The 19,223-nt window shown below is 45.3% G+C and overlaps 1 protein-coding gene and 2 long non-coding RNA genes across 5 annotated transcripts in view; 2 read left to right on the plus strand and 1 right to left on the minus strand.

Moving 5' to 3' along the window:
• ZNRF3 (zinc and ring finger 3) overlaps positions 1-19,223 on the minus strand; it is a 139,756-nt gene that overhangs the window by 18,810 nt on the left and 101,723 nt on the right. The window lies entirely within an intron of this gene.
• LOC109453427 (uncharacterized) lies at positions 3,185-12,979 on the plus strand. Of its 2 annotated transcripts, none has more exons than XR_012492697.1 (5): positions 3,185-3,559; positions 8,577-8,644; positions 8,766-8,926; positions 9,114-9,862; positions 12,149-12,979. It is a non-coding gene; the product is annotated as an uncharacterized LOC109453427 (long non-coding RNA). The 2 variants fall into 2 exon arrangements; XR_012492698.1 differs by having other exon boundaries at positions 3,186-3,559; positions 9,609-9,862.
• Positions 15,095-18,132, plus strand: LOC141569179 (uncharacterized). The gene is made up of 2 exons (XR_012492629.1): positions 15,095-15,366; positions 17,553-18,132. It is a non-coding gene; the product is annotated as an uncharacterized LOC141569179 (long non-coding RNA).

Genomic DNA, 19,223 nt, shown 5'->3' on the forward strand with positions numbered 1-19,223 from the left:
AAGAATATACACATTGCAATCTGAATAAGATTGTTATTGATATGAAAACATTCAATTACACTGTTCAATCTGCAAAGTATTTAAGAGGGCCAACTGTGTCTCAGACACCCGAATAAAGATACAAGCCAGGACCGTTTTTCTAGAGGTGTCTGTCATTACACACTTGCTGCTATCCTGGGGGAAGAGATCTTGCAAAGCAAGGAGCAGGATGAGGGCACTGAGGTCTCTTCTCACCCGAGTGATTATTCACTTGTGACTCTCCTCTGACACATTTCTATAGCAGTCTGACCCAAGGTGGCAGAAACCATGGCTGCGGAATCTGAAACGGCACCCGAGCCCCTGGACTTGGTTTCCATGACTTGGCATCAGCCTTCTGCTGCAGCTTGTGTCCCCAAGTTCTTTCTGTGGCTATTCCCAGAGCAGAGCATACTGTCCCGGACATCTGTGGGCCATTTCTTGCTCAGGCTGATGCGGCTGTGTGGGGTCTTGCCATGGGCCCACTCTTCATCCAATCCTTATCTTCCTACAACCTGACTCCCTCCTCAGGGAAGTGCCCCCAAACCTCATCCCATCCCCACCAGCTCTCCCAGGGGACCAAGCCAAAACAAAGCCCTTTGCCCCCACCCCTACACTCAACAGCTTACCCAGTTTTGCTGATTCCATCTCCCAAATCCATCTGTTGTTTTTCCATCCCCACCGCTGCCACCCTGTCCAGGGCACCAGACTTTTCGCATGAATCATAACATCCTCACTTGGGAGTTCCCTAGCCCACCCCGCCTACCCCCCAATGTGGTCTCCCTATAGCAGCAGAGGGATCTTTCTAAGTCACAGATCTGACCTGCACCACTCCCCTCAAATGACTCTGTACTGCTCTTAGGATAAGATGTGACCTCCCCACTGCTTATTGCAAACTCAACACTCCAGCCCTACCCCCCCAGTCTAACTAGGCGGAGCTTCTGTGAGTTCTTTGACCACGAGGGACACACCACCTCCCCCACACCCACACCGCTAGCCTTTCCCTCTTCTCTCATTCAGCTAAGGTGTTATTCCCTCCACACTGTTCGTGTCTGTGGCCTGACTCTGTGCCCCACCATTGGGGCTCTTATGACATCACACGGTAATTGTTTACTTAAAGTGCCTCCCTCACTAGAGGGCAGCCAATGTGTCAGACTTCTTTCCTGCTGAATTCTCAGAATCCAGCAAAAGGCCTGGCACAGGGTAAATGGCCAAGAAATGTTTGTTGATTAACCTAAAAAGGATCAGCTTTTGCCCTCGGGGTTAGTATCAAATACCCTGGGCCCTGGACTCTAAGCACAGACTATAGCTCACTCCTGGCCACCTGATCTCCTTTGACTCTGAAATTGAGAAAGGTCCTTTTTTACCAGATCTTCTTGGAACTCAAGATTCTCCACACCTCAGATTTTCAGGATTTGGTTTCCTACTAACCGAACACACACGACTTCTGCTATAGTGTTTGCTGATGGGCCTTTGATTTCAGGTGGCTAATTCTACAGCAGGCACTACTGTCTCTGGGCAACTTTGACCTCAGCTACTAAAATTGGCTCTGCCCGGTTGTGGATCTTTCTCAGGCCCCAGGCCTCTGTGCAAGCACATCTTTGATGTCAGAGCTCTTAGAAAACAAGTCTGTGCACTCGCAGTGTTTGTTCCTTCCGCTCTCGTGAGGAATGCAAGCCCCCTCTAGAGCTCTCACCAAAGGAAAGCTGACGAAATGACACCCCTGGGCATATCCACAGGGACAGATGGCACGAGAAGTGGATTTTTACAGTTTCCTTCCATTATCACTTAGGAGACCTAAAAGATGATGGAGTCCACCTTGAACCCTGTGAAGAAAGACGGCCTGCACCAAATAGGGGCCCATCCCCGGAAAGCACGTGGACACTGGCCTGCCCACCCCACCTGGTGGGAAGATCTGGAGCTTGGCTTTCTGTGTGAACTGGCCGCAGGTGCCAAACTCACAAACTCAAATCGTTTGGGGCAATAAGAGGACGAAACAAAGGCTTGAGGGAGGCACATCTACCTGAGGCCTGTGCCTTGCACACATCATTGCCAGGAACGCAGGGTACCAGTAATAAGCCCTGCTTATGTTGCCACTGCTTCAGGGCCTACTCCCATGGCCAGGGAGAGGCAAGGGGCTGTGAACACCGATGGAGACCAATCAGCCAGTCCCAGAGACTGGCCACGTCTGACACCCATCAGTCTCTGCTGGCTAGTCCTCCCTGAGTCCACATAGCAGGGGCTCACTGGGTCCCTTAATGCCCCTCCCTCTGGAGGCCACTAAGTGCATTTTAAACCCTCTCTCCTCACTTTTTCCTTTTCTCCTCCCCGGTGTTCTTCACTTAGTAGTGACCACCCAGGCACCAGGCTCTTGATCATTCTGATCAGTTGCTGTTCCCTGAAGCATGAGTCACTGAGCAACAGGGGACACTCTTGCCAGGCAAGGGGGCTTGCAAGGCCCGTCTCACCAAGGGCCTTGTTTTCCTACAGAAACCTTTCACTCCATAGGAAATGAGGTCACACACCAGAGCACATGGGTAACCGGTGAGAAAATCCTGGTGCAGAGAAGGGGGCCAGTGTCAGAATAAAGTGACCAGGGAAAGGACCCTGACTCCCACAAACCACCAGGGGATCCACCTGCCGCAGCTCTGAGGGAATTTGTAGGGAGGGGGTACGGAGGAAGGGGGTCCACGTAGCTTAAAAAATAACCTGGTCTCTTTTAAAGAATATATAACATATATGATTTTACTACCACACTTGCAGATTACTTTCATGACTTGGAGCCCCTAATCCATAGCCTAAAGGGGAACAACACACAACAGTCGCAGAGGAATGGGGGCGTGGGTTGGGGGTTTGCTGGGCGGCCAGGTCTTTTCACTTTTGGGGATGGGAAGAGGTGGGAGCGGGGTGAGGGTGGGTGGTGCAGCCCTGCCCGCTCCACGGGCTCCTCGCTCCGGGGCTTGGCTGCAGCCCGGCCTGACCTTCCAGGTTTCCCTGGCAGGAGATCAAAGCAGTGAAGCCACAAACACGGCTCAGAACTCCGAGGCCCCGCGGCCTCCCCCCAGGGTCCCTCCTCCTCTTCCCCCCAGCCCGGCTTCACCACTCCCCCACCCCAGGGGCCTACCCCCTCGGCTTCCCCACGCCCCCCGCAGTCCCTCCCACACCCAGCGAGGCGGCCTTTGGGGGGCGGGCTCCCGGCCGGCCTTCTCTGACCCTACCAGGCCGGCCGCACCCCTCCCCACCGGGAGCTGGTATTTCTCGCCATAATTAAAGTCATTAAGCCTCCAAAGGCTCCCGTCGGCTGCTGGTTCTGAGCTCCGGAACGAAGACGATGCATGTTAAGCCCTAGTTAAGATTATGCTGATCTATTTGGGAGACATGTAGCAGCGAGAATTCAGCGGTTAAGTTAGTGGTTAAGGCTGCCTAAGTTTAAATAGTGTTATTTATTCTCAAAATATGTAGCAGCCCCACTTAATTTCTCCTAATTAAAGGAACCGACAGAAGCGGCTGGAGTCCGCGGCCGTGTCGCGGCGCCATTACACAGGTTGGTACCCTTTTCACAATCAGAAAATACTGGGTGTCAAAAGGAAATGCATTTCCCTCGATCTTAATCTTAAACATAGACATTTAGACCAGTTCCAAAAAACACAATGATCCTCTTTGTTTTAACACCTGACAAGGAGCACGAGAAACCCAGGAAGCCTGTCCACACCCTCCGTTCCATTCCCATTGCCACTGTTGGGTGAAGAGGGGATGTTATGGAAAAACTTCTGCAGTTGGGTTGTCATGAGATGTCTACGCCTCAGAAGAGAAACTTGGAAGAACTTGTTAGCTGTTATCTTGGGTTGAGTTTCCCTGAAGTCCCACTTCAGGCCAAATCTTACCAAGTCAGCAACTAGAAACTTCAAAAAGGACCACTCCCTTCTCTGCATATGGCAGCTACCACTTGTTTTTAATATAAACAAGTGTTAATTAGGTGGTGGAATCAGGCTTAGCAAAGAACAACAGGGCCTGCAAAGGCTGAAGACCCTACAGCAGCCGCCCTTTCTCCGCGAGATGTGCACGACAGGCTCTGTTTGAGGGCTGAGGGCTGAGCTCTCCCTGCTGGAGGCGTCAAGAAGGGCACACTTGGTACTTCACCTTGGCCCACTGAGGAGGCAACAGGAGAGATTTAAAAAATACCCATACCTGGGCCACACCCGAAGGGATGATGATTTCATCTATATGGAATGGAACATCAGCAGCAATATTTTTCTAAAAGTTGCTTAGTTTTATTTTTATGTTTAATTTTTCAATTACAGTTGACATTATTATGTTTCAGGGGTACAGCATAGTGGTTAGACATTTATGTAATTTACGAAGTGATCCGCCGATTAGTCTAGTACCCATCTGGCAGCATACAATTATTACCATATTAACTACCGTTTCCCCGAAAATAAAACCTAGCCGGGCAATTAGCTCTAATGCGTCTTTTGGAGCAAAAATTAATATAAGACCAGGTCTTATACTAAAACAAGACCCAGTATTATATTATATTATAAAGACCCGGTCTTACAGTAAAGTAAGACTGGGTCTTACATTAATTTTTGCTCCAAAAGATGCATTACAGCTGATGGTCCAGCTAGGTCTTATTTTCGGGGAAACGGTATGTTCCCTATGCAACACTTTACATCTCTGACTATTTTATAACTACCAATTTGTACTTCTTAATCCCTTCAGGTTTTTCACCCAGCCCTCCCAACTCCTCTATCTGGCAACCGTCAGTTTGTTCTCTTTATCTAAGTCTGTTTATGCTTTGTTTGTTCATTTATTTTGTTCTTTAGATTCCACATGTGAGATCATATTGTATTTGTCTTTTCTCTGACTTATTTCACTTAAGATAATACCCTCTAGGTCCATCCATGTTGTTGCAAATGGTAAGATTTCATTCTTTTTTATGTCTTAATAATATTCCATTGTATTAATTATGTACCACTTCTTTATCCAGTCATCTATTGATGGCCACTTAGGTTGCTTCCATATCATGTAAAATGCTGCAATGAACAGAGGAGTGCATGTATCATTTTTAATTAGTGTTTTGGATTTCTTCAAATAAATACCCCAAAGTGGAATTGCTGAGTCATAAGGTAGTTCTATTTTTAATTTTTTGAGGAGCCTCCATACTGTTTTCCGTAGTGGCTGTATCAATTTGCAATCCCACCAACACTGCTGGGTGATGAAGGGATATTATGGAAAGGGTACCCTTTTCTCCACATCTTCACTTGTGTTGATTTACTGATGATAGCCATTCTGACAGGTGTGAGGGGATATCTCATTGTGGTTTTAATTTTCATTTCTCTGATGATTATTGATGTTGAGCATCTTTTCATATGTCTATTGGCCATATGCATGTCCTCTTTGGAGAATTATCTGTTCAGGTACTCTGCCCACTTTTAAAATTGGATTATTTGTTATTTTGGTGTTGAGTTGCATGAGTTCTTTATAAATTTTGGGCTTTAACCCCTTATTGGATACATTATTGGCGAATATCTTCTCCCAGTCAGTAGGTTGTCTTTTCGTTTTGTTGATAGTTTCCTTTGCTGTGCAAAAACTTTTTAGTTTGATGTAGTCCCATTTGTTTATTTTTTTCCCCCTTGCCCAAGGAGATGTATCAGAAAAATTATCACTAAGAGCAATGTCAGAGAGTTTACTGCCTATGTCTTCTTCTATGAGTTTTATGGTTTTGGGTCTTACATTTATGTCTTTAATCCATTTTTAGTTTATTTTTGTATATGGTGTAAGAAGGTGGTTTAGTTTCATTTTTTTGCATGTATCTGTCCAGTTTTCCCAACACCATTTATTTAATAGACTGTCTTTACCCCATTGTATTTCTTACCTCCTTTGTCATAGATTAATTGACCATATAGGTGTGGGTTTATTTCTGGGCTCTATTCTGTTCCACTGACCTACGTGTCTCTGCCAGTACCATGCCATTTTGATTACTACAGTCTGATTACAACAGTTTGTGGTACAGTATGGTATCAGGTAGTGTGATACCTCCAACTTTATTCTTTTTCAAGATTGTGGTGGCTATTTGGGGTTTTTTATGGTTCTATATAAATTTTAGGATTGTTCTAATTCTGTGAAAAATGCCATTGGTATTTTGATGGGGATTGTACTGAATCTATAGATTGCTTTTGGTAGTAAGGACATTTTAACGATGTTAATTCTTCCCATTCATGAGCCCAGTATATATTTGTCTTTTAATTTTCCAAGTACAGGTCTTTTACCTCCTTGGTTAAAATTTATTCCTACGTATCTGTTTTGGGTCTTTTTCTTTTGATGCAATAGTAAATGGGATTTTCTTAAATTATCTTTCTGAAAGTTATTGGTATACAAAAATGCAATGAATTTCTGAATGTTAATTTTGTATCTTGCTAGTTTACAGAATTCATTTTTTAGTTCTAATAGTTTTTTGGTGGAATCTTTAGGGTTCTCTATATATAGTATCATATCATCTACAAATGATGACAGTTTTACTTCTTCCTTCTTCCTTTCCAATATGGATGTCTTTTTTTTTTTTTCTTGTCTGACTGCTGTGGCTAGGACTTCCAATACAGTAACAATAAAAGTGGTGAAAGTGGACATCCTGGTCTTGTTCCTGATCTTAGGAAAATGCTTTTAGCTTTTCCCCATTGAGTATGATTGTTAGCTGTGGGTTTATCATAGATGGCCTTTATTCTGTTGAGGTACGTTCCCTCTATACCTACTTTACTGAGTCTCAGTTTTACAATTCAGGTAGGGCTGAGAACCACTGGGTCCAAAATTGTATGAAGCCTCTGGGATGACTGCCAAATGCACATTGTGGGGCCCTTCTCCTGATGCAATAGGAGTGGTGTAGGCCTAGAGGCTATCTAAGCAGCACCTCAGGCAATACTTATGATGAGGCAAAGGAATGTGTCAGAGAACTCCTGAATCAGGTGGTAAATTGACTGCAAAAAACAGGATTATTTTGATTACATGATTTTATTTTTATTGAAGAAGGGAATCTGGATGAAAGAATTTTTGCATGTCCAAAGCAGGCTTGCTCCTAACATTTGTGGGGCTTGAGGCAAGAGCTAACAAACCATTAAATAAAATATATCCTACCCTTCTATCTTGGCATATATACCCTCATAAAGACCTAACAGGTCAGGTTCCAACTGGGAATTCTCTAACTCCTTGGAGTTCCCCGCTAGAACATACCAGTGTGGAGAAAGCTTACCCACCTCCTGCATTTCAAGGGGGGCTTACACATGTGAGTGGACACCTCAGCCTCAAGGCCAAGGTCTACGCTTCTTGGGAAGAGGGGTGAGCTGCCAGGGCAGTCTGCCCCCAGGAGGATGTCCTGGAGAAGAGGTCGGCAAGGTCCTGGAAGCCAACACAGCGTCATTTTGGGGGAATTCAGGGGTCCCAGGAGTGGTTTACAAGGGGGCTTACCCCCTGAACGCTTCACTGGATGGCCAGAAGTTTTAGAAGCAGGGCCTCTCTTGCCTGGTCTCGAGGCAGTACTGGCCTGAAGCATGACTCTAAGAGGGGAAAGCAAGGAAAGTCCCTGTTATGTACCCGGCAAGGCAGTGAGTGCTTTCAAATGGCACTGATCTGCACAGCAACTCTGCAGGCGAGGTGGTGTTGATCCCCACTTGACAGCTGGATGATCGGAGATTACGTCACACAGCTACAAAGTAGACAGGTGACATTTGACCTCAATCTCTCTCCATAATCCCAGGCTACGGAAATATTCATGTTATCCTAGGGGTTTCCAAAATCAAGCACGATGGAGATGTGTACACATGTATAAAAATGAATGCTGAAAACGCCAAGTATTCCATTAATAGCTTATGTAAGTATTGTATTTCCCAATCCCATAAGGAAATTCCAGATAGCTCTTATCCTAACCCATTTGGACTCTCTCATCTTTAGAACTCCCTTCACAAACGTCATGCATCTCATACAGTCAACATAAGAAGAGGTGGCAGGGTGGAAAGTTCTACTTTTGTACAGGGTTAGCTGCTTGAAATCTCAGTCTGTTTCATCAGCGGCTATTTCATTCAAACAGGTTCTATCCATTGCCATTTGAGCCAATGCGAGCTCACAAAAAGTTTAAGTTTCCCTGTATGCCACTTAAGGATCTATCTAGATTGTTTCAAAATGGTCCCATATACCCTATTGTATTGACTCCTTAGATCTGTGCCTTTGTATTAGTAGAATACAAATCTCTTGATTTTCACAACAAAATCACTGGTAACAGCAATAACACCAAATCTGTCTTTCGAGAGAAGAGTCGCAAGACCCCCCTTAGCCCTACAATTCTTATCTGGGTGCAGTTTGGTGACACCTTTGGCCTTGAGGAAGAAAACAGCCCAAAGCTGACATGTTGAATGGGCAGGCTAACCCAGGTTCTTTTCAGCACTGCCATGGGGGAACGATGTGGGAGGAGATGTCACTTCATACTGCTTGGACTGAAGTCCTTACCAGCTCTTGTGATTTGTCAGCAGCTGTGACAGGACGACCTTTCTCTGTTTCCATTTGTTTGCCTGTAGACTGGGGATAACTGAAAGGACACGTTCTCAGTCGTTGGGAGACTAGATGAGAAGATGCCCGGCACATGGTAAGCAAGCACTTACGCACAATCTCCCTCCTTCGGACATGGCACGTAAGGTATGTGTGTCTCCTGTGGGCACCTGGCCCTTCCCTTGACTGTTTCAATACAGGATTCCTCTCCTCTCCAGGAAAGAGAGCCCAGATGCCCTGTCTGATCCCTCCTGCAGGCCCAGTTCTCACCCAGAGCAGCAGACACTCAAGAGTCACTGTGACTCTACCTTCTGAAGAGTTCCTGAAATTGATTTGCTTGTGCTGCATATCATATGCACACAGGAACATCAAGTTCAGGGTAAGAAATGATGTCGCGGCACAAAACAGGTAGAAGGTCAGTGGCTGTCAGCCCAGTGGCATATCGGAATGTCCTGGGGAGCTTTTTTAAAATACAGGGGCGGACCCCTCCCTGGAGACTGAGGGGTACTGGGCTGGAGGTGGACCTGGCCTCTGTAGGTTTGAAAGGTCCCTGGTTTGATTCTCAGGCACAGCGAAGACGGGAAACCATAAGACCAAGACCCCAAGGCGGTCAGAGGAGAGAGGGTGGTGAAGAGCGTGCTTCTTAACCTCAACTCTTCAATCCCTGTTCCTCCGCCCCCAGATTTGCCAGGTTTCTTTCTCAGTTACACTACTTGGTTTCTAGAAACTCACCACCTGTGCCTCAGACTTAAGGAAAGCCCTCATTTAAAAAGAAAAAAAAAAAAAAAAGCTTCACTTCAAGGAAGTAGACAACCGAGCTTCTTGTGATGTCTGCCTGTACGAATACCCCTCAAAGCAGAAGCCTGGGTCCCTCACAACCAAAGGTGTTGGGAGTAGCGACTATGGCTCGCCAGCCCCTAGCATGGTGCCTGGAACCCAGCAGGCAGCAGATGCTGAGGGGAGGGGCTGGGGGCACAAGAGACATTGTCCCATATGGGGCAAGATTTGAGGACTCAAGGCTCTTGGGTACCTTTGACTTCAATGATGTTTGGACTCCACAGGGATCCCAGGACCTCGAAAAAGGGCCTCTACCCCCCTGGCGGGACAGAGCAATAGAATGCGAGTTCTAGAAGAGTCTTCTGCGCTAACAGGATGATAAAAATTCAGAAAGATGAGACTCTCAAGGACACCATTTTCAAGTTGCATTTTTCTTCATAAAACATATACTTTCTTGAATTAAGCCCTCAAACACATCTGACTCAGTTCATCACAGAACTTGGATGCTACCTGCTGAACTAATGTCCACTTCTTTGCAGTAAGTCATGACAGCTTTTGCCATTAGGACAATTCTAGTAGCCGGGGCTGGGGGTGTGGAGAGGGAATGCTGCCCATAGCAACTGAGATTATGGGTTAGGCTGTAAAACATAATATGACTCAAACCCAGAAAGGCCATATTTTAGTGTTTAATTCACAGAACAAGCCCTATAATCCCACTTCTACAGGCCAACAAACTGAAGGCCATGTTGAAACTACACTCTTATTTTTTCCAAATGCATTCCAGTCCTCCTGCTCAAAAAACAGGCATCACAACGGCGGTGCTGGAAAGGGAGGGAGGAAAGCTGAACAGGCACCAGGCTGGCCTCCCTCAGGCCAAGAATGGACACGAGCTGGAGAGCAAGATGTTCTTGGGCATCCTTTCCAGGTGTTGGAGTTGCAGCAATAGCACTTCCTGCCCCAAAGTTCACAGTCCTATCCATGCTTCTCCATTTGGGTTGCAAAGTAGTCTGCGGGCGGGGGAGGTGAGGTCTTACCTGTGCAGAACTAGCAATCGACTTATTTAGAGAAACGGAGTTAGACCAGCAAGGGAAACAAATGGACCAAGATCTCAACCGTGTGAGACCACCTTGCAGGATGCTCCAAATAGGTCAGGAATGCATGAGCGTGGCTTGGGGTGACGTGTTATGTATGGGCTGGTGTAGTCAGGAAGGGCTTCATGGAGACCGAGCTGCCTGAATGAAGAGGAAGGGAAGGCTGGCCAGGAGCTGGGTGCATGAGGCGCTGGCAGAGGCCACAGACCCTAAGGACACACACCAAGTACCAGAAGGGAAGAGGTTTGCAAAAGGCAATGCTTGGGTGCGACCGGATGGCTCAGTTTGTTAGAGCGCGAGCTCTGAACATCAGGGTTGCCGGTTCAATTCCCACATGGGCCAGTGAGCTGCGCCCTCCACAGCTAGATTGAAGGACAACGACTTGGAGCTGGTGGGCCCTAGAGAAACACACTGTTCCCCAATATTCCCCAATAAAAAAAACACAACACACAAAAAAACACGTGTTACATATTATTTTAAAAAAAGGCGATGCTTGGTTGCATGGGGATTATGCATGACAGCCCACTTGCAAGGCCATCATATAAACACTGCCTACTATTTATCCACTAGCCTTTCTTTTGGGAGCAGTCAGCATGCCCACAGGTTAGCTTCTGGTACACAGCATCCAAGCAGCCCCTGTAGTGTATTGACATTTTTGGATCACTAACTGAAATTTTATTTTCTCTAGAAGAGATTCCCTGACTCCTACACAAGGTTCAGTCTGGCAACTGTGCTTCTAGGCAAAATGCTTAATTGTAAGTGACTGTCTTTCCCAGGATTTATTAATTCAACACATATTTATTGGACATCTACCATGAGGGGACAATCGTATGCTGAAAAGACCCAGTTCCAAAAGATCTAGTCCCTCTTCTCAGGGAGCGCCAGTAGTCACTCTAGGGAATACTCCTTGAGCAGAGCGAGCGAGCGAGCGAGGAGAGAGAGACAGAGAGACAGAGACAGAGAGAGAGAGAGAGAGACACTTGCTGACAGAGTCCGTGTGTCTTCACTTCGTCAGATCTCAGCTCCTCTAGTAAATGGCACACCTCACTAGTGCAAGCAGGCGGGCTGCCTCACAACCCTCACTCAGCAAATATTAAAACATCTACTCAACGTGAACACTCATATCCAACAACAAATATATGGGCAATTATTGTTTCAAGAAGACAGATTAATTTGAAAGTATAGTTTGATAGCCTTTAACAGTGCGGAAAATTGAAAAAACCAGTTAATGACGTTAAGTCATTACAATGAAAGCAACTAAAGGGACTGGGAACCACAGAGAGGTGGAGCTGGGCGAGATCACTTCCTTTGGTCAATAATAGGTCGATGACTGTCATTAAGAAAAGGACTTCTTGTTAAGGAACAGCTTAATCCCAGGAAAAGGAAGGAGTAAAAAGGTTACATTAAGGGAATCAGGGATAATCTCCATCAATTACCCAGAGCCTTTCCTGTTGGGGAAGTCTCAAAAAGAACAGGAAAAGAGCTGGGTCGTGATTCAGGTGCTTACCCTTTGTTTTATGATCCAGGGGTTTGGCAGTCTGCTTTGTGGGTAAGTGGCGAGTTTGTGGGTAAGCGGAGAGCTAAAACTACAGGTGCCATCTAACCCCCCTAAAGAAGCAGATAACTGTAGGATATGCCAACATTGGCTCAAGAGGCACCCACCTGTCCCGAGGGCATCGGGGATTGTCTGGCATCATTTTGAGGCTAAACAAGTCAAGCTGTGTTCCCTCCAGGTGGCTGGGACACGTGGAAGGACTGGTGAGCCCAATCTAGAAGAGAGACCAAGCCTGCTTCTCAGTCCCCAGAGCCAACACGGCCCACCTGAAGAGTCACCACAGTCCTCATGCAGAGCGCTCTGGCAGAGGGGGCTGCTTAAAGCAACACTGACCTCGACGACAGTCCATGTGAATCCATTAAGTGCCTCTCGGTCCTGGAATGGGATTAAAGAGCACCTAGTCCCTCGTCCTAGCTTTGCAAAGGATGCAGTGACTTCCCGAGGTCAGAGTATGCTGGCAGCAGGGGAGGGCGTTCAACTCAGAGCAACTGCATCCTGTCAACCCTGCCGCCCATTTTTTTTTATAGTCCACTGAGTTTTGTCATAGCTACGTTTTTCTTTTGGGGGAAAATCTTAACTTAGGGGAATCTAATGTTAGTTTCTCCAAATGAATTGAAAGATGTATTTTGCGTATTATTTTAAGCTATCGTTAACTAGAACATTTCTATACTAAGAGATTTGAAGCTAAGCATTTAAGGAAAGAATTTTAAAAAGTTGATTTGTGAAAGGACGACAGTTGACTATAATGGTCTTGAGGACAGGTGTATCTTAGCTTAGACAGGAGATGATATAGTGGTTACCAGAGGGTAAGGGGGAAGGAGGTGGTAGATGAGGGTAAAAGGGATCAAATATATGGTGATGGAAAGAGAATTGATGCTGGGTGGTCAACACAACGTGTGATATATACATGATGTATTACAGAATTGTACACCTGAAATCTATGTCACTTTACTAACAATTGTCACCCCAATAAACTTTAATTAAAAAAAAGAGACATATATTGAAAAAAGTGTAAATTAATTTCAAATGTACCACTTGAATTCACTCTAAAAAAATAAATCCTAAAGTGAGTACTTTTGAAACAACAGAAGTCCCCGAATTTCCGGCCATATACTGAGTTTGCTTTTACTGGGGTTAGGATATTTGCATAAATCAAACTCCCAAAACTGAGCTGACTGAAGCCAGAGCTTTTCACAGAACACCCAGCCCCTGCTATTCTGCCGGTCACACCATCACATATATAGCCCCATCCTTATTATATCATGAAGATATGCTACATTAAGATACGATGATGGGCAGGGACCAACCAAGACTCAGAAATACTGAGTTGCCTAAGCCCCCCAGCCCTCCTGCAGTTTCAGCTTCTTCAAAATGTGCCCAGGATCAGGGTCTGACAGTCCAAGAAGGTGAGATTTGGGGGTCATGTTAACAGCTAACAGATGAGTTATAGATTAACTCATCACTGGCATTAGTTGGTTAATGTACAATTTTATAGGTAACTTCAATCGTCCTGGCCCAAGTTCAGAGTAAAAAAAAGCAGCATTCTTTTTCTTATTTAAAATTTAAAAAGGAATAAACTACTGATACAACAAACATGGATGAATCTCAAAGTAATTATGCTGAGTGAAAGGAGCCAGATGAAAGAGTATATATTGTATAATTTTATTTATATAAAACTATAAAGTTCAAACTAATCTACAGTAGGAGAAAGCTGATAATGGTTGTCTGGGGATTGGCCAGGGATAAAAAGGAGGGGGAGGGAGGGGCTTCAAAGGCACTTGAGGGAACTTGCTTTGGAATGATGGAAAGTTCATTATCTCATTATGCGTGTGCATGTGTGTGTAGCTAAAAACATAAAATTGCAAACTTTAAACATGTGCTATTTATTATTATCTATTACACTTCAATAAAGAACTTAAAAAAAAACACTACGGGTGGGTTGGGGGAGAATCCACAAATATTCTTTTCTCATTATTGTTCTTATTGCTTAAAAGCACTATTTTTATGACGCAAGTAACTATCATGTGAATGCTGTGAATTTTAATTAATATATGAAAATTCTAAAGCCAGTTTTAAAAATTATCCAGAGTGAGCCAGGTAATACATACCTTTTTCTGATATCTAAAACTATCTCAGTATGCTAACACAAATCCACCCTGAATGAATCTGGACAAATGCAAAAGTTAGACCAGCAGTACGGAGCCTCTGTGGACTCTGGGAAGCAGGCAGATCTCCAGTCGCTATGATTGAGAGAATATTACATCAACATAAGGACGGTCAGGATTGTGTGGTGTGTGTGGGTGTGTCTCTGTGCACTTGTTACTGCTGCCCATAGTCAGGGGAGCCCAGTGGCCTGTGGGTTTTTTTTATTCCTGGTTCTGTTACTTACTAAATAGATGCCCTTAGGAAAGTCACTTTATGTCTGTTCCTCAGTTTCCTCATCTGTAGAACTGGGACAGTAACAGAACTTTGTAAGACTGTTGAGGGGATCAAATAGTTCCTGGGTATAAAGTGCTTGGCATAGTTTGGGCACATGGTAGGCACCAATTAATGGCAACTATAATCATTGATCAAAGACTACTCATTGATCTAGTCTTAAATGAGTAATGGCGCGAGGAGGAGTTGATTGCCGCTAATCACACAATGCTGCTTTGAGAGAGGAAAACTCAGGTGTGAGTTTTGAACTGAGTATATCAATGTCTTTAGGAATCACTTCAGCTTGATGTCATGAACACGAGTGGTATTGTTTTCCCCTGCACTACCTTTAGCTTTCATTTCGAGGAGAACTGAAACAACCTCCTCCAAAATTAGATGGGTCTTCAGAATTTAAACTGCTCCATTGTGATCTTCAATCCTTCTGGCTCAATTGAGAGTTACATGATTGACCCAAAGAATCAAATAACTCCTCCTGCCAAGTGTTACAAGAAATTCACACCTGTCAGGGTAGATTGCGGGGAAGAAAAAAAAGCCACAACACTTTGCATTTCCTCCCATCAAGAGGTGGAGTTTATTTTTACAACCTTTGAATCTCGGCTTGGTCATGTGACTTGCTTTGGCCAATGGTTTATTAGCAAAAATGATGCACACAGACGCTTGAAAAGTGCCTGTGCACTGGGCTTGCTCTCTTTTGCTGCTGGGAATCCTGAGACTACCATGTGAAGAAGCGTGGGCTAGCCTCAAGGATGATGAGAGACCACATGTCAAGAGGGCACAAAGAATCACCAGCAGCCCAGAGATCAGCCACGGCAGCCCAAACCGGAAGAACTGCTTAGATGGCCCACAGAATCGAACAAATGAAAATGACTGCTGTTTTTAAGATACTGCGTGCGTCTCACGGTAGTTTGTCAAACTAACCTATACACCACCTGTGCTAACTGAACGTTCAACAGGGTCATGGTACGTCCCCTGAGTTGTCCTCGGCCCTGTTCCCCAGCCCTGTTCACATTGCTTTGTGCTCATCAGGCTGCTTCTCTTCTCTCCTTTGTTCAGGTTCCCTTTGCTGACGCTTCCATGATCCCACTCACTCACTGCTTGCTCCTGGAAATTTCCAGACACTAATATCCTGTTTACATACTTCTCTCCCCAACTCCTCCTCATATCCCTTATTCCAAGTTTTCCCTGCAGTCCTGTGCTGGCCCTTTTCTCTTCCTGGTCTATACTTTCTTCCTGGACAAGCTCATTCAGACTGTGTGTGTGAACACACACTCCTACCCAATGACTTCCCAACTTTCGTCTCCAGCCCTGACCCCTTTCTTGAGTTCCAGGGCTCCAATTCAACAGGAGCAAAGTCAGTTAAGTTTCTCACAAACCCACGTTACGTGTCTCAGATGGATGGAACCACCATCATGCGGATCCAGAACCCAAGTCCATGGCTCTTCCCTCTCCACTTCCAGTCTGCTCGATTCTTCCTCCATAACGAATCACTCTCAAGTAGGCTCTCCCTCTGCATCCGTGCCACCCTACATCGTGGGGATTTCTCTGTCTCCAATCTCTCCCCAGTTCATCGCACATAATGCCCAGTTATTTTCTCACTCTTTGCAGATCCAAGTCCCAATGCCTTCCCTTAATATTCAAGACTCCCCTTAGTCTGGACCCAGTCTCCCTGGCCTACCTCCTCTCCCACTGTCTGTCTCCACGCCTGCTGTGCCCCAGCCACACAGCTGCCCCATTTCTGAAAAATTAAGACACAAACACCTTCTTGCTTAGGTTATTCCTTTTACCTTAATCGCTTTCCTGGACCCTTCCCTACCTTTCAAAGTCCTTCTTATGCTCAAGAACCCACCTAAAAGCCTTGCTCAGTTTTTCCAGAACCATATTTATTGTTTGACAATTAGAAAATATTGGTCTGTATTCACACTTGGTTCACTCAACCTTCCATAGACAACCTTGATGATATTTCCCCAGTAGTTTAAAATGATACAATGGAGGTCACAAACTCAATAGCCCACAGGGGCCAGGTGTAAGGCTGGTGGCAATGGATGTGCTACTGTCGTGTGAGGAAAACGGCAGAGTGGTGGGGACTGCAGCAGACTGGCCAGTGCACGCCTGTCTGATGGGGGCGGCTTCCACACAGCTCAGGCTACTTTTACTAGAAGGGACAGGGCACCAGCATTGCCAGACCTTCTGCTTCTTCGAGAAAGTCGAAATATGGATTTTTATATTCAGTCTTTCAGTGCAAGTGTTGACGACCGATTTATCCTTCAAACACAGTGTGGTGCACCCTGAGTGGCCAGTGCCTCACATCTTTGGCCTTCGGCAAACCCACAGATCTCTGCCTGGAAAATATCCCACCTTCAGGAATAGAAATAAATGAGAGCGCTCCAGAGGTGGGCTGAGTTTGTCTCTGCCACTCGCCTTTCTGCCTCAAAGTGCTTCTGTCTCAGTTTATCTAGAATATAGGGATCAGAGAACCTTTCTTTCTGGGTAAGTTCCTTTTCTTTCCCATTTCAAGTCTCTTGGATGGAATATGTTGCAGAGGTGGCTTAACTGTCCCACTGGACACAACCCCTAGGACATGATGGGGAACTTCAAACAGGAAGGAAGTTTCTCCAGCTGAAGTCACAATACTCTGAGATATAGCAGCCCCGTTCTGCTCGCAGCTCACCCCAACAGAAGCCAGCATTCAAGCAGCTGGGGCAAGTTCTTTGCCAGAATATGAAAACGTCTCATTTGAAAGTCCCTGGTTAATCAGTAATCACTCTTACATACTAAGAGGTCACTCACATATTAAAGAACAAATACACTTCTGTTTCCATCGCCTCCAACAGGTAATTTGCAAAAATCCCTAAATTCAAGCTCTATGTCAAGTCTCATTAAATTAACCCTTAAATTTAAGTCCCTTAAATTAAACTTTATGGAACAAGTGAAAGGATGGCCTCATTCAGGCTTTTTCAACTGTAATTATTCAGTGTTAGCAAGACTTAGTAGAACCAACAAAGGAAGCGAGTTCTAGTATAACCTTTTATTCGCTAGCATTCCCACCCCAGGTACCCTAGCAAAGCCTTGTTTTCTCATTCATTGTTTTTCTAAAGAGAAAATTCTCTAACCCATTACAACCTGTCTTGCACTTTCATTTTCCTTAGGTGGTCAAACAGCACTTCCCCTTTCCAAATGCACCTGCGATGGATGGGCTGAGAGCTCACTTCGTTTGCCTGTCTCCAGATTTTCATGGGAACACGAGGTCAATGCACTGGGAAGCTCCGCGTGAGCCATGACAACAGCCTTTGCCAGCACGGGAGCCATCACTTAGTAACCATCAGATGATCTCTTCCAACACTATTTCGTTTGCAGTATAAGATACAACCCTCATCAGCCAAGGCAACTTTAGCTTTAATCAATTGTTTCTTTTCTCCTGTCCTTCTTTCCCTCCTTAAAGCCACTGAGAGAGGGAAAGAAGTCTGGAGGGAAGGATATTAACCCAAGGCAGTACACTGAAACCCAATTCCGATCACACTGTGGATTTCTTAGGCTCCAACTAAGCATTAAAAAAACACCAAGTGGTAGGATGCAGGCAATTATTTGAATAAAGGTTTTACAAATACATCCTTTTATATTACAGCATATTCTGTAACTTTCAGAGGGTTTAAAAGCAATTGCCACAAAACAGTCAAGTAGATAATATTTAACAAAGTATCTAAAATAAGCAGTTAACTTTCTGCAAGACTTGTGTGCCCTCGTTTTATTACTTAACAGATTGGACTTATATGGTAGCAAAGTGCTGTCTGATGGTTAGAAAATGACAGGAAGCATAGGAAACAAGAAAGCACACCTTACAGATGTGCCTGAAGAACAGATGACCGAGCTGGTAGGTGCCCAGAGGAAGGCGAGCTCTGATGTGCTGAGGGTTGGGAAACGTCTCCTTCTTTTCTTCCAGGAACCCTGACTCTGGGCTCTCAGCTCCAAGCAGCCTATGCAGACAGACTGCCCACTCCCCTCTCACTGCTTACTGGCCTCGCAACACGCATCATACTCTTCACTTACCCTGCTGTGTGTGTGCACTTGCTGTCCTGTCTCTGCAGCCCCTCCACTGTCTCTGAGCCCCACGAGGGCAGAGGACTTGCCTATCTGAGTCACCACTGTATCAACAGTGTCTAGCACACAGTCTGAGATACAGGAGGTACTTAATGAACATATGAATGAATTCCAAAACGTAATAATTTGTTCTTCTACACTGAGCTGCAAAAGGGAGCTGCTTAGATTCAAGCTCACTGCATCTTTTCTGCACAGCTGGGAACCCAGGGCTGCTCTACGTCCTGTCAAATGAAGGGTTTGTGGTAAGACGGTCTGCCAGCTCTCACTCTCACCCTGGCTTCTGTGCAGGGCCATTGCTGAACTGCCCGTGGCTCAGGGATCCCATCTACATCAAGAATCACATCAACCAGTCCTGTCTTACAGCTTAAGCAGGCCAAGGAGCTACTGCTACCAGGGGAACTGCTGGGGGATGCAGGGCATTTAACAAATGACTTCAGATGACTGAGTGACAGCATAAAGTCACTACTATTAATTGCCTAGTTCAAAAAAACAGGCAATTTTTAAAAATGGGGGCGGGGCACACAACCCCAAAGCAAGAAAAACAATGGCAGTAATTAGAGTGACATTTCTCCGCTCTTCCTGGGGGCAAGGTTTTGGCTAGGATTCTCACTGTTGTCACAGCAGCACTCGGATGTCTGTGCGATTTCATGGCAACATGGAAATGACCAGGGCAGAAGGAAAAATACAGAGGAAAGATATTTAGGGAACAATATAAAAACTAT

The sequence above is a fragment of the Rhinolophus sinicus genome, linkage group LG16, assembly GCF_036562045.2.
Source record: "Rhinolophus sinicus isolate RSC01 linkage group LG16, ASM3656204v1, whole genome shotgun sequence".
Lineage (NCBI taxonomy): Eukaryota > Metazoa > Chordata > Mammalia > Chiroptera > Rhinolophidae > Rhinolophus > Rhinolophus sinicus.